Consider the following 12,696-nt stretch of genomic DNA (forward strand, 5'->3'; position numbering starts at 1 on the left):
ACCCAAATCATTATTTTCATTAAAAAACTCAGATTTATGGATGTTAGTCTTTATTAACTCATAAAGCTTACAGGAAATTTGATTATAATGTCAGCAACTCTTATGCGTATTATGGGAGTAGAAAACACATGCACACACACACACACATAACCCTTCTCTCTAGAAATAACATATTATCTCACCTTTCTAATGTAGGCCATTACTGATAAGGCATTTAACATATCTAGCACTTCTATTATTATATATTCAATATTATGGCATATATTAAGCTAGAAAAATGTGACATTAGCCTTAAAGTTATCCTTTAGTATAATTTAAATATATTATTAATACAAAGTGCTTGTAAATGAAAAAATAGGGATCATTCATTATACTGTGAACAGGTGGGTCTACATAGTATGTACACAATTGGACAAAGTGGATTTTCTGAGCATGGGAAATTAAATCTTTAAAAGATTTTAATTTTGTATTATATTTTCATAGCTTTTGTACTTTTAAGTAGTTTCATGCTAACTTGCTTGAAAAGGAGGAAATATTTTAGCTAGGAGGGCAACTGGAAGTTGTTGAAGACAGCATACAAATTCCTCCATAGTGTTATTTCCATTAGAGGAATATAGTCTTGCCTAAGATTCTGATATGTCTTTTTAAATTATTGAAAGCTATTCCACATAATCACTACCATTCATGGCATGAAGCATCAAACTCTATTTTCTGAAAATAATCATGTGATAAATAAAAGAAAAATATTACATCATAAAACTGGCAAGAGCTTAATTTCCAAAATATAATAAAGACCTCACACAACTAAACAATGACAACAAAAAACAAACTCAATCAAAATATAGGCAGAGGAGCTAAATAGACACTTCTCCAAAGAAGATATATGAACACCCATAGGCGCGTGAAAAAAATGCTCAACATCACATAAGAAAAAGTAAGATCAAAATCAGACACCTCACATCTGTGAAAATGGCCTATAGTTAAAAAGACTGGAGATAAGTGTTGGCCAGTTTTGGAGAAAAGAACTATCATTGGCTGTGGGGAATGTAATTTGGTGCAGCCTGTATGGAAAATATATTCCTTAAAGAGCAAACAATGAAAATGCCATAACATCCAGCAATACCACACTTAAGTATTTACCCAAAGACTATGAAAATACATATTTGAAAATATGTATGCACATACTGATTTATTCACAGCAGCTAAGATATGGCAGTAATCTAAATGCCCATTGACAGATGACTGGGAGAAGTTATGTTACATATACTCGTTGGAACATTTCTCAGCTATTAAAAAATTATGTAATATATAAAAAAATCTAAAGTTCAACTCATTCCTCAAAAAAAAAAAAAAATGAAATCTTGTATCTTGCAACAATATGGATTAAACGAGTATATTGGGCTAAGTGAAAAATGAGTCAGATAGTGAAAGACAATTCCCAGATGATTCTCATATATGGAATATAAATATTAAAGCCAACAAACAGGTAAAACACAACAAAATAACTCAGATTGTGAAAAAATATGATTACCAAAGGGGAAGATAAGCAAGGGTATTTCAGTGGTTAGAGGGAGTCACCTGGATAATGGATGGCAGTAGAAATTTTGTGGTGGGTGGTTGAAGCATACACATATTAAATTATGAGACTATGTACTAGAAATTACATAATTTTTAAATGATCAATGAATAAAATTTGATTAAAAATTAATAAATTCTTTTGGAAAAAATTTCAGCAGCTCATCTTAGATTCAGTCCAGAAAGCTTGAATATGTTTAGGTATGCAATTCAAAATAATTTTATCATATGCACCACTTTTGAGAATTTACAATTTATGCTAAATTAATAAAGTCATAATAAATTAACCTCATTACTACTTGAATTCATAAGCATTATAATTGTCTGAGAAAATGTATATTCTTTAATCAGCAATAACAGTAATGCTTTTGTCTATTGATAGATGTTAAAATAATTGTTCAGAAAAATATTGACTCCCAATTTTGTCACTATTCATTATAAGACTTATTTGCCTTCAGTCCCAAAGCTTATAGATAGCAAAGAATTCAATAATGCAAAATACTTTCAAAAACTAGTGTACAAAATTACTTATAATCATTTCACCATTTAATTCATCTGTTATATTAACTGAATGACAAATGAACAATTTATTGAGTGCAAAACTTCCCTTGTTTTAAATGTTTTTTATTAACAATTTATAATCTTTACTCTATCACCACTTCCTTCCTTCCAAAAATATTCCTCACACATATGCTATGTGAATTCTTACCCCAGGTGCTAGAAATATAGGTATTTATAAAGACAAATCCCTGTTATCACTGAGTTAATATTCTAACTAGGGGAGTAAATACATAAATATGAAAATTACTATTATGTACTTGAAAGTGCTATTCAGAAAACTAAGTTATTAGAGTTGCAGCTATTAGTTAGGTGGGGTTGCCAAGCAGTTAGTTCTCTTCAAGTATTGTTATTTGAGCAAGGCTTAAATAATGGAGTCATATAACAGAGCAGAGAGAATTACATGTACACGATCCCTTAAGGAGGGATCCAGCACTCAGAAAATGCAAGATATCTAGTGAGGCCTTAGAAGGATTAAGAGTGGTAGGAGATGGGGTTAGATCATGTAAGGGATTATAGATTATATAGAACTGAAACAATCTGAGTTTTCTTTTAAGGTATCTCTATGATGGTAAGTAACTATTGCATTAGGGATATATTGTTGGGAGAATAGGTTTACAGGGTAGAACAGAGCAACTTCAATTATTGTTATTAATATATTCATTATTGCTATTCTCTATTGTACTAGCAACTTTTGTTTGGACTCTTCAAATAAATGTTCTGCAAGAAACTGAAATTTCATTGCATAAAATAAACTATTTTATGGTTGGAGGAACCACTAAATGTTGGGAATAAAATATAGTCATTTAAGAAAATTCCAATTAGATGAGGGGAATGACTAATTGACTAATACATTGGGATGCTATGATATGGCAAAAGGAACACTTGAAGTAAATCCTTGAATAGTAGTCAGGATCTAGAAAGGTTTATTGAAAACTACAATTTTTAAGTTATAAACAAGTAGGGAGAAGACCATGTGCAAATACTAGAGGAAAGGGAGTTTGTATAAATTCAGGAAATGTTCAAGATTCTAGAATAGCTGAGGCAAAGGACAGGGAGATTTGTTTTGGTTTTGTTTATGTTTGTTGGTATTTGAAGTATTGGAGAAAGAATTAATATTGGAAGAGATAAGGAGCAAAGATAAAGTACAGGCCAGAAGATAAAGAACCTTAAATGCCAACTGATAATTTTGCATATGATCTTTGGAGCAATTGACTTTTCTGAGGGGCTTTAAAGATATCAACGGACCATATTTGTATTTTAGAAATATCTTTGTTATCTTCACCATTGCAGTAATGAAATTCACCCAGAACAATACAAGAATGAATATAAAGAAACTAAAGGAAAGGCTACATGTAGACTCTTTAGGGATGTTGTCACACAAATAATAAATATGGAAAGAAAGGTATTCACTGAAGAAATATTTAAAAGACAGGAATGAATGGGACTGGATGACAAGAGGTGGAGTTAAGAGGAATTGAGGACAACTCTCAGTTTCTGGCATTCATTTAGATTCCACTAATTTAGACAATGAAAATTTGTTCAGTAGCCAGACTTAAATACTTTTGATAGGGTATTTCTCAATGCAAGTTAATGGTGCCAACAAAAAGGCAGAGAAGTTTAAAAAAAAACATAAGTACTCCTCATATGCAAAAAACTATTATAAATATGTATTTTAATAAACTCAATTCAAAAGTCCATCCATTAAAAATTTTTAAAATGTTACAGAAATAAATGCAATTATATAAAAATGGTACTTTAAATTGTTTACTCATTCACATCCCCTATATTTTTCTGGGCTAGCAAAATCTCATTGTATATTCTGTTCTATATTCATCAAATTACAATGAAGATAGTATCATGAAAAGTGTTGGTAGCTGCACAATTGCATAGATTTAGCATTTTTAAAAATAGGCCTCAGTTAATGAGTAAGAAGCAATCACTATTAGATATTCATTTCTTAGGTGGGAGCATTGTTTAAGGGATCCTTCCAAAGCTGGTCTATTGACTTTATATCTAAAGAGACATGAACATAAAGTAAAAATTAAGTCTCACTTTTTTAAAATAGAAAAAATTATAATCTGATTCCTGGCATGCACATGTGCAAATTAATGACATGAACTCCCATCTAATTAGTTTTAAGAACTATATAATTTAATAGTTTCAATGAAAATGCATTGAGGTTCTAAAGTCTAAAAAATACCAGATTATTGTGACTGTTCGAATGGAGATTTTTACTCATTATTTCAGAATCTCACATATAGTTTCTTCCTCTGCCTTTGTTAGGTTTACACTTGAAATTTGAAGAATTTATAAGAAAAAGTTAGTCTTTCAGTGACCTATCATTAAATAGTTCTATAAAGGAGGAATAATATTGAGAGGGAAATAGAAACAAAACTTGCATTGAATGGTATCAAAGGCAACATTTTCTTTCATAATTTTATCTTAATGAACCCATGTTTGGAGAAAGTGTGTTTGTTAAATAATATTTAACTTACATAAATTACCTCTGTGTAAATATTTAATATAATTTTCTGAGTTTCAATAAACCCTTTTAAATGAAATAAAATCTTAGGCAGAATCTTAGGAATACAATGATATTGTTCACTTTTATGCAAATTGTACCATTTATAGTAATAGTTTCAGATTCTTCTAAAGTTTTAGATTCTTTTAAACAGACATCAGATTCTAATTATTTTAAGCTGAACACTTCTAAGAAAACAATGTGTTTAATTTATGAAAATTTTTATAACCTACATCTGTTCTTGTGAGACACGTCATTGCTTTGACGTCAGTGAACTAACCACACATACGATACTTTTCCCCCAAACTTTTTTTAAAGTACGCTTGATGGAATGTTTATGATTTCAGAGTTTAGACAGTCCCAGGAAATACTTATATCATTATTTTAGTGATACACTATTTACATAATGTGATGAGTGATTCTAAAGACTTAACATTTTTTATTGCATGTAACCTCTTCCACTTTCTTTTTATGGCAAAGTATAAAAAGACTGTGTAAAAATGAAATTAGGTTTTTGCAAATTTCAACTGCTGTGTTATTTAAATAATTTACATAAACCAAAACAATATATATTCCTATATCATGAAAATTATAGAAGACAGACAAAATACTGTGTTTCTTCAGAAGAATTAAAGGATGTATTGATTATAAAAAAAGATATTCTGTTTTCCTTTAAAAAGATTCAAAGGTCATCTTACCTAAGAGTGAATCCACACTTCCCATTGCACAGATGAAAATAGTTGTAATCAGGCTTGAGTTTTTTCTCTTACATTGTTTATCCAATTCATAACCAAATGCTGTTAGGTTTCCCTTCAGAATTTATTGAGACTATCACTTCTCATTACCTCCAAAACTATCATTTTGTTCTAAGCCACCATCATCTGTGGCATGAATTACAGCAGGATTATTGCAACTATTTATGCCACTACAGTCCACTCACAGCACCAGAGTTAGAGTAATTGTCATAAAACTTTTTTGTATTTAAACCTTCTAATAGCTTCCAATGTTATAGAATAAAACCCAAAGTCCCAACAACAACCTACATGACCTCATCCAACCTACTCTTTTTCCAGCCTCATTTCTGAAAACTCTTCTCCCTGCCATATTCCACTCAGCAAAATTTGCCTCTGGTGCATCATTAAGCAAGGCAGTTGGTAATACTCTCACTTTAGTGTTTAATCTGAGTATAGAAACCTCAGAAAACACAACACAAAAGTCAGACCAGTCAGTTTAAACCATACAGCATATTGATAGTTCTCAAAATATTCATAATATTTGCTCCCTTTTAAAATAATTTTTGCAAAACCTACCTTTTCACGTTGCAGTGAGATCTTCCATGTTGAATGCAGTTCGAGAAGAAAGGAGTTGGTAGCTCACCCTGTATGAATTTTTTTTTATATATCCAAAAAGGCTTTATAAGGAGAGAAATGTAAAGGGCGCCTGCACAAACACAAGTGGGCAGAAAGAGCCGTCTCTGGAGAGGACAGGTTTGTGAAAAGAGATGACTGCATAGACACAGGTGGGCAGTGTTGGAAAGAGCCACTAAAGCTACCACTTTGTTCCAAGCCACCATCATCTGTGGCATGAATTACAGCAGGATTATTGCAACTATTTATGCCACTGCAGTCTACTCATGGCACCAGAGCTGGGGAGATTCTGTTATACATTTTTTTTTTATTTAAACCTTCTAATAGCTTCCAATTTTACAGAATAAAACCCAGAGTCCCATCCAATTTACTCTTTCCAACTTTATTTCTGAAAACTCTTCTCCCTTCCTTATTCCATTCAGCAAAATTTGCCTCTTTGGTGCATCTTAAGCAAGGCAGTTGGTAATACTCTCACCTTAGAGTTTACTCTAATCTTGGTATAGAAACCTCAGAAAAGACAACCTGGAAATCAGACCAGTCAGTTTAAACCATACAATATATTCATAGTTTCTCATCATATTCATAATATTTGCTCCCGTTTTAAATAATTTTTGCAAATCCTACCTTTTCACGTCGCAGTGGGACCTTCCACATCGGCTGCACTTCCAGAATAAAGGAGTTGGTGGCTCACCCTGTGCAATTTAAAGGATGATGAGAATTATTGACAAAGACTGGGAATGTTTATGGGAACTACAAAGAAATGGTGAAGCTCATAAAGATTAGTAACAGCTGAAAACCATTACCATCTCACGCATGGAAGCTTGGGAGAGAAGGCATCATGAATATGATGAGTGAAGTTACCAGAGAGGAGCTTGTGACTGTAGATTAAATGAAGGCACTGATGAACTATAATTCATAAGAGAATAAGGGAAATATTAAAATCTGGATCTCTTTTTCCTTTTCTCCTGTGACTGCGTACTGGGGCTTGACATTGGCTAGACTTCAGTAGAGAGAAAGAGTAAGGGAGTCTAGAAGACACAGATGGTAGAGGAAACAGCAGAGTGGGGACAGAAAATACTGGAGAACAGATCTTTCAAGTAAAACAGAGCATAATCACAGCTGGCTATCTCTTCCCTTCTTCCAGAATCCATTCATACAGAAGTAGTAGATTGTGGTTTCTTTATCCATTTGTCTGTCAGTGGGTACTAAGGTTGTTTCCATACCGTAGCTATTGTAAATAGTACTGCAATGAACCTTAGAGTGAATATATCTTTTCAAGTTAGCGTTTTTATATTATACATATAGATACCTAGAGGTGGAACTGCTGGATCACATAATAGATTTGAAAAATTTTATATTCCCATCAACAGTGTATGAAGGTTAATTTTTCTTCATGGCTTGCCAACACTTGCTGCTTTTTGTTTCTTTGATATAGGCCATTCTTACAGGTATAAACTGATAATTCATTGTGGTTTTGATTTGCATTTCCCTAGTAATATATGATGGCATTTTTTTTTTTCTTGTGCCTGTTTGCCATCTGTATATCTTCTCTGGAGAAGGGTCTATTCAGACTTTAGCCCAATTTTCGATTTGTTATGTATTTTTTTTTTTTGTGAGCCTGGCTGGTCAGCTCTGCCCCTATTCCCATAAGCCCCCACCCCCTCAAACCTGCTCAGGAAGTCCATTTCATGGCATATTGGTAGCTGTAATGCAAGGTTTCTGAGGTATAGACTGTGAAAGTGGGGGTGTGGAAGCTGGGTCCCATTCCTGTGGCCTCAGCTAGTGCCTCTCCCTCTGCCTTAGCAATGAATCCTGTAACAAGTTGAATCATATTCATTAAATAACGTACATCCCTATCTCCTATTATCTTTTCTGCCTAAAAGTTCATGTTACCTAGTAGAAGTATGATTGCCCCTTCCTTTCTTAGCTTACTATTTACTTATAGGATTGTTTTGAGTCAGTTTACCTTTGGAAAGCAGATGGATCTCTCTTAGAAGTAGAAAGCAGGGTTTTATTTTTTAGTCCATCCAGCCATTCTCATACTCTTTCCTTAACATGCCAGGGAATGTTGTCATTTCAACTTCACTGATAGTATTTCACCATTGAGTTCATTTTTCATTTAGTTAATGAACCAAGTCACTATTAACTCTACTCCCAAGTGCTTGAACTAACAAATTTGTCCCAAATGAATTTCCTTATATTCAGCTAAAACCAATGCTTTATTTGATCATCTTATGCTCTCGTAAATAATTTCTACCTATGTTGTCTAAACTCTATGTTGGCATACAAGGCAAGATTCTTTATTTAAGTGGTCTCTTCCTTGGAGAAGATATCATACATTTACACCTGGTTTATCCTGAGATAAAAGGGGTATTTGTGTGATGACCAAGATAGTCTGTAACTCCTTATTTTTGTTGGAGTTATTTAAAAGTTTCCACAGAAGAGTATGTTTTTTCCTCGGGGTAGGAGGTAGAGAGGAGTAAGAGGGAGTTTTCCCTTCCAGGGAATGTTGAGAATGTTTTGAGTATTCAGTGTTCTCTAGCTTGTCTGTCCAAACGCCCCCATATCATATTATAGGTTAGTATTCCTATAAAACCTTTATCTTTCCAGAGAGGAGATTGAGGTGTTGTATATAGAACTGGAACTGAAATTCTATAAAATCAGGCTTTGGGATAGATATTTTGCTTCATCTTTCCTGTGACAAAATATTTCTTTTATAACTGCCTGAAAGCCAGTTGATTTTCACCCATGCTTGAGTTTTTAATTCAGCACTTTCAGTGTCTTTTTTTTTTTTTCACACTTTTAGGTTAATTAGAAACAGCTAGCTCATGCCACAGCTTTTTATAATCATCACAATCACCATAGTGACTAAAAACTTCACTACACAAGATTTGCAAATGTTTTACCTTTTACCACAATTTCATTCCATGTTATCAGTGATGATTTGAGTAATCTCACTAACATTTCAAGCCACAAATTAATAGTGTCCTATTTATTCTGACAAAGTGTGGGTTCCTATGAGCTGGCCACTCATGGGCAACTGTGATTGTTTGCTATCTACAAATCACAGCAGAACATTCCTTGACTACCTACCAAGTTTAGCTCCTATCGCAAGGCAGACCCAGGGACACCTAGGCCTCTATTGACCTGATTACGTGACTGTCTCCATGGCGGTCCCGGGATAACGCTGCCTGTGATAACATCATACTTTGCTGATGCAAATGTCTCTTCACGCATGTCATGATGTCCTCTTCACTGTTCCTTGTAAAACTTGGTCCACCATTCCTACCCCACCCTCCAGACCCTATTCCTCATACCATTGTCACATGATCAGCTTTTACTAGCCTGTATGATTTCAATAACTAGCACAAGAACTTCTGCTTAAGTAGCAGAGTCTTGCCTTGCAAACCTGCTTCACAACTGCTGAGTCCCTCATTGTGTTCCTGCCACAAAGCGGCAACACAGTTGCCACAAAGTTCCTGCCACAAAGCGGCAACATAGTTCCTGTCGCAACAACAAAGATATTATTTTCATCTTTCAAATATGTGAGCAATAATTCCAGAACCATTGGAAAGGTTCTATTTTGGGAGCCCAAAATTTGGTAAAAATTAAACTATTAGAAATTGTCCAGACAGGAAACAGCACACTCACAAAATGTATTTCAACAGTTAATGTAGGAATTATTTATGTATGTGTTCTGAGGTAGTCTGAATCTACTGATAATTACATTAATTGTAAGGAGCGCCTAGGGAAAATCACTTAAATCCAGGTAAGGTTCTCAGATATTTCCATCCTTAATGCCAATATTACAAGACTTGTCTTTAGGGATGCTATTCTGATTGTAGAACGTCTTTCAGCAATACCCCTCAGGAAACTAAAAAAATAGAGGTTTACTAGTTGTTATATTAACAAATTATACAGCACACGTGGGCCACATTCAGCTTCCAAAGGGGAGGAGGGGCCTAGAGAGAGAAAGAGGGTGAGCAGGAGTACATGAGGAGTCTCTCACACACGCTGGCCAGGTGTCATGCTTTTACTATGGTTGAAGGTGGGGGTCTAGTGTTTCAAGGGTTTACTCTGTATGGGTGGATTCAAATCAAAAGAGCAGGGATGAGTTTAATGCTTGGGAAGAGAAACAAAGACAGGAATAAGAAAACAGACATATTGGTCACGCCTGCATTATAAAAAAGAGAAGTGAACCCTGGGAACTTATGTGCAGTACAGTGAAGCAAACACTGAGGATGTTAAAACATCCAGGAAGAATCTCAGATAGACAGCTTTTAAAACCTCTAGGGTTTTTAGGCAAGTGTAGGAAAGTATTAAATAAAATATGTAAAAGCTGTGTCCATAGTACTGAAGTTGTCCAGCAGTAAGTGTGACATGAGCAGTGGACCATAGCCACTATTAAGCCATGGTCCATGGTTGTCAGAAAAGACCAGACCTCCTTCACTTTGGATCACCTTTTGGTAACTTCCAGGGTCCAAACTCTACTAGAAGCCAGAGGATTAGAAGAACCTGGGTGATACATTATAGAAATCACTTTCCTGGTGCATAAGACAGGTCAGGGAAGTAAGGAGAATAGATCTGAGTAGGCAAAAGGGGTCTAACTAGCACTCTCCTGTGACCTTTTGAACCCCTATTAAAAATGCAACACTTCACCTGAGAAAAGAAAGTAACCATTGTACAAAAATGAATAATGATGTAAAATATATATAAATAAATAATTTTAAAAAGCAACACTTCCTACACCAAACACTGCCTATTTAGCCTTCCCTACTTTATTTTTCTTCATAGCACAAATCACATTTAGTATACTATATAGTTTACTTATTTATGTTGATTATTACCTGTCTCTTCTCTTAAAATGAGAGCTTTCTGATTTTGAAATTTCCCTGTTTCGCTCATTGATGTATTCCTAGTGCTTGAAATAATGCCGGATACAAAACAGGCAGGGCACAAATTTTTGATGACTGAAACTCTATTTCAGGTACAATTTGCTTAAATGTAAGCAGACAAAAATTGTTTAGTTATATGGACAACCCTGCACTTATACACTACTGTAATTTATAGTGCTCACTTTATAACTTCATATTCAATGAAAAATGTTTCCACAATAGAGTAAAACAATTAATACCATTTTTGTGTCTATTTTAAGAATTATGAAATTTTAAGAATTATGAAAATGGTAGTGCCTTAAGATTTTAAACAATTGATAACTATACAGGATAATCCAATTTAGCAGTTCAGGAAAAATTAAATATAGTGATCCCCCCTTTATTTGGCTATTATCCATTATTATAATATGGTTATTTTATAATCTGAGAAAATGTAAGGAAGCAAAAATATACCTATATATTTGCTCACACACAACTGACAATTTCATGGTATATGCATGCCACATACTTTACATAAAGATAGGACGTCACCATTTTAAAATAATCTTAATTAAAATATAATTTTTGATTTAGATTGTTGCAGAGATATTTTCCCTTATCAGTAAATCTGTAACTACATAATGTTGTGTAGAATCATATAAAGTGTTCAGTTTATACATTTTTCAATTGTAGTTATTAAATTTTCACATTTAATAAGCACATTTTTCAGATAGTAGCTATTTTACTCCTTTGGAAATCTTATAGGACTAGAATTAATTTATTCATATATTACTGTACAATGTTCATCATATTTACATGGGATGAACTTCAAGAGGCAGAGTTTCCAATCAAGGTGGTCTTGTTCAGAGATACAGCAGTTTCTTTTCTGATTTTTGTGTCAATTTACATGGCCCCTACAAAAGCGTAGGAGAATGCATATTCTTCAAAGACTGTTCAACGCTCCTCATGGATATTTTGTTCAGCTATTACACTCTGATATAAAAAAAAGAAGGACAAGTTTTAAGTAAATTTTTTCTTGATAAATCCAAATCCTTGTGGTTAAAAAACCCTAATGTTAGACAAGTAATGTGACAGATTGAGAAGCAGTGGCACCTCAGAGCAATCAGATCTCTGCAATATGCACATCCAACTTCAATTCACTAATCCAAAGATTTTTGTCATCCACAAGTTGTTTAGAAGTTAAATCAAATGTAATCTAAGCTGTTCATTATACCATTACTGATAACTTCAGGTCCCCCAACAATCAAAGATACATAATTCACAACAGAGATATTGTTGTGACCAGTGGTCACAGCTCATTCTTCTCTTCAAGCTTCCCACACCTTGAGTTTTTCTTGGTACTCTCCTTGAGCCCAATGTTTAATTTAAAATTATGCTCTCATGTCTAACATACCTTTTCAGTTCATCACTCTGTGTTCAATACTCTCGTAACCTATATTCCAAGTTACTCTAACTCCTCCCTCCCCCCCCCCGCCCCTCACATATAATGTTCTAAATGTCACATTGTCTCTCCTGATGAGATAGTAAATTCCTACATTGCAAACCAATGAGTGGATTGCTGAGACAAGTGTCCTGGGAACTCAACACACAGCGGGCATTAAAATATCAGCATGCCCCTTAGGAAAAAGACTAATTTTAATAAAGTAAAAATCAAAATCAACAAGCAACTATAAACCAGGGACACACAACAGGGGGGAGAGAAGGGAGTAGGATCAAAACACGGTGGCTGGGAATTGCATGGGGACTATACCCAAGATGAAAATACATATATTGTGCA

Source organism: Talpa occidentalis, unplaced genomic scaffold, assembly GCF_014898055.3.
Source record: "Talpa occidentalis isolate TD23 unplaced genomic scaffold, MPIMG_talOcc4v2.1, whole genome shotgun sequence".
NCBI lineage: Eukaryota > Metazoa > Chordata > Mammalia > Eulipotyphla > Talpidae > Talpa > Talpa occidentalis.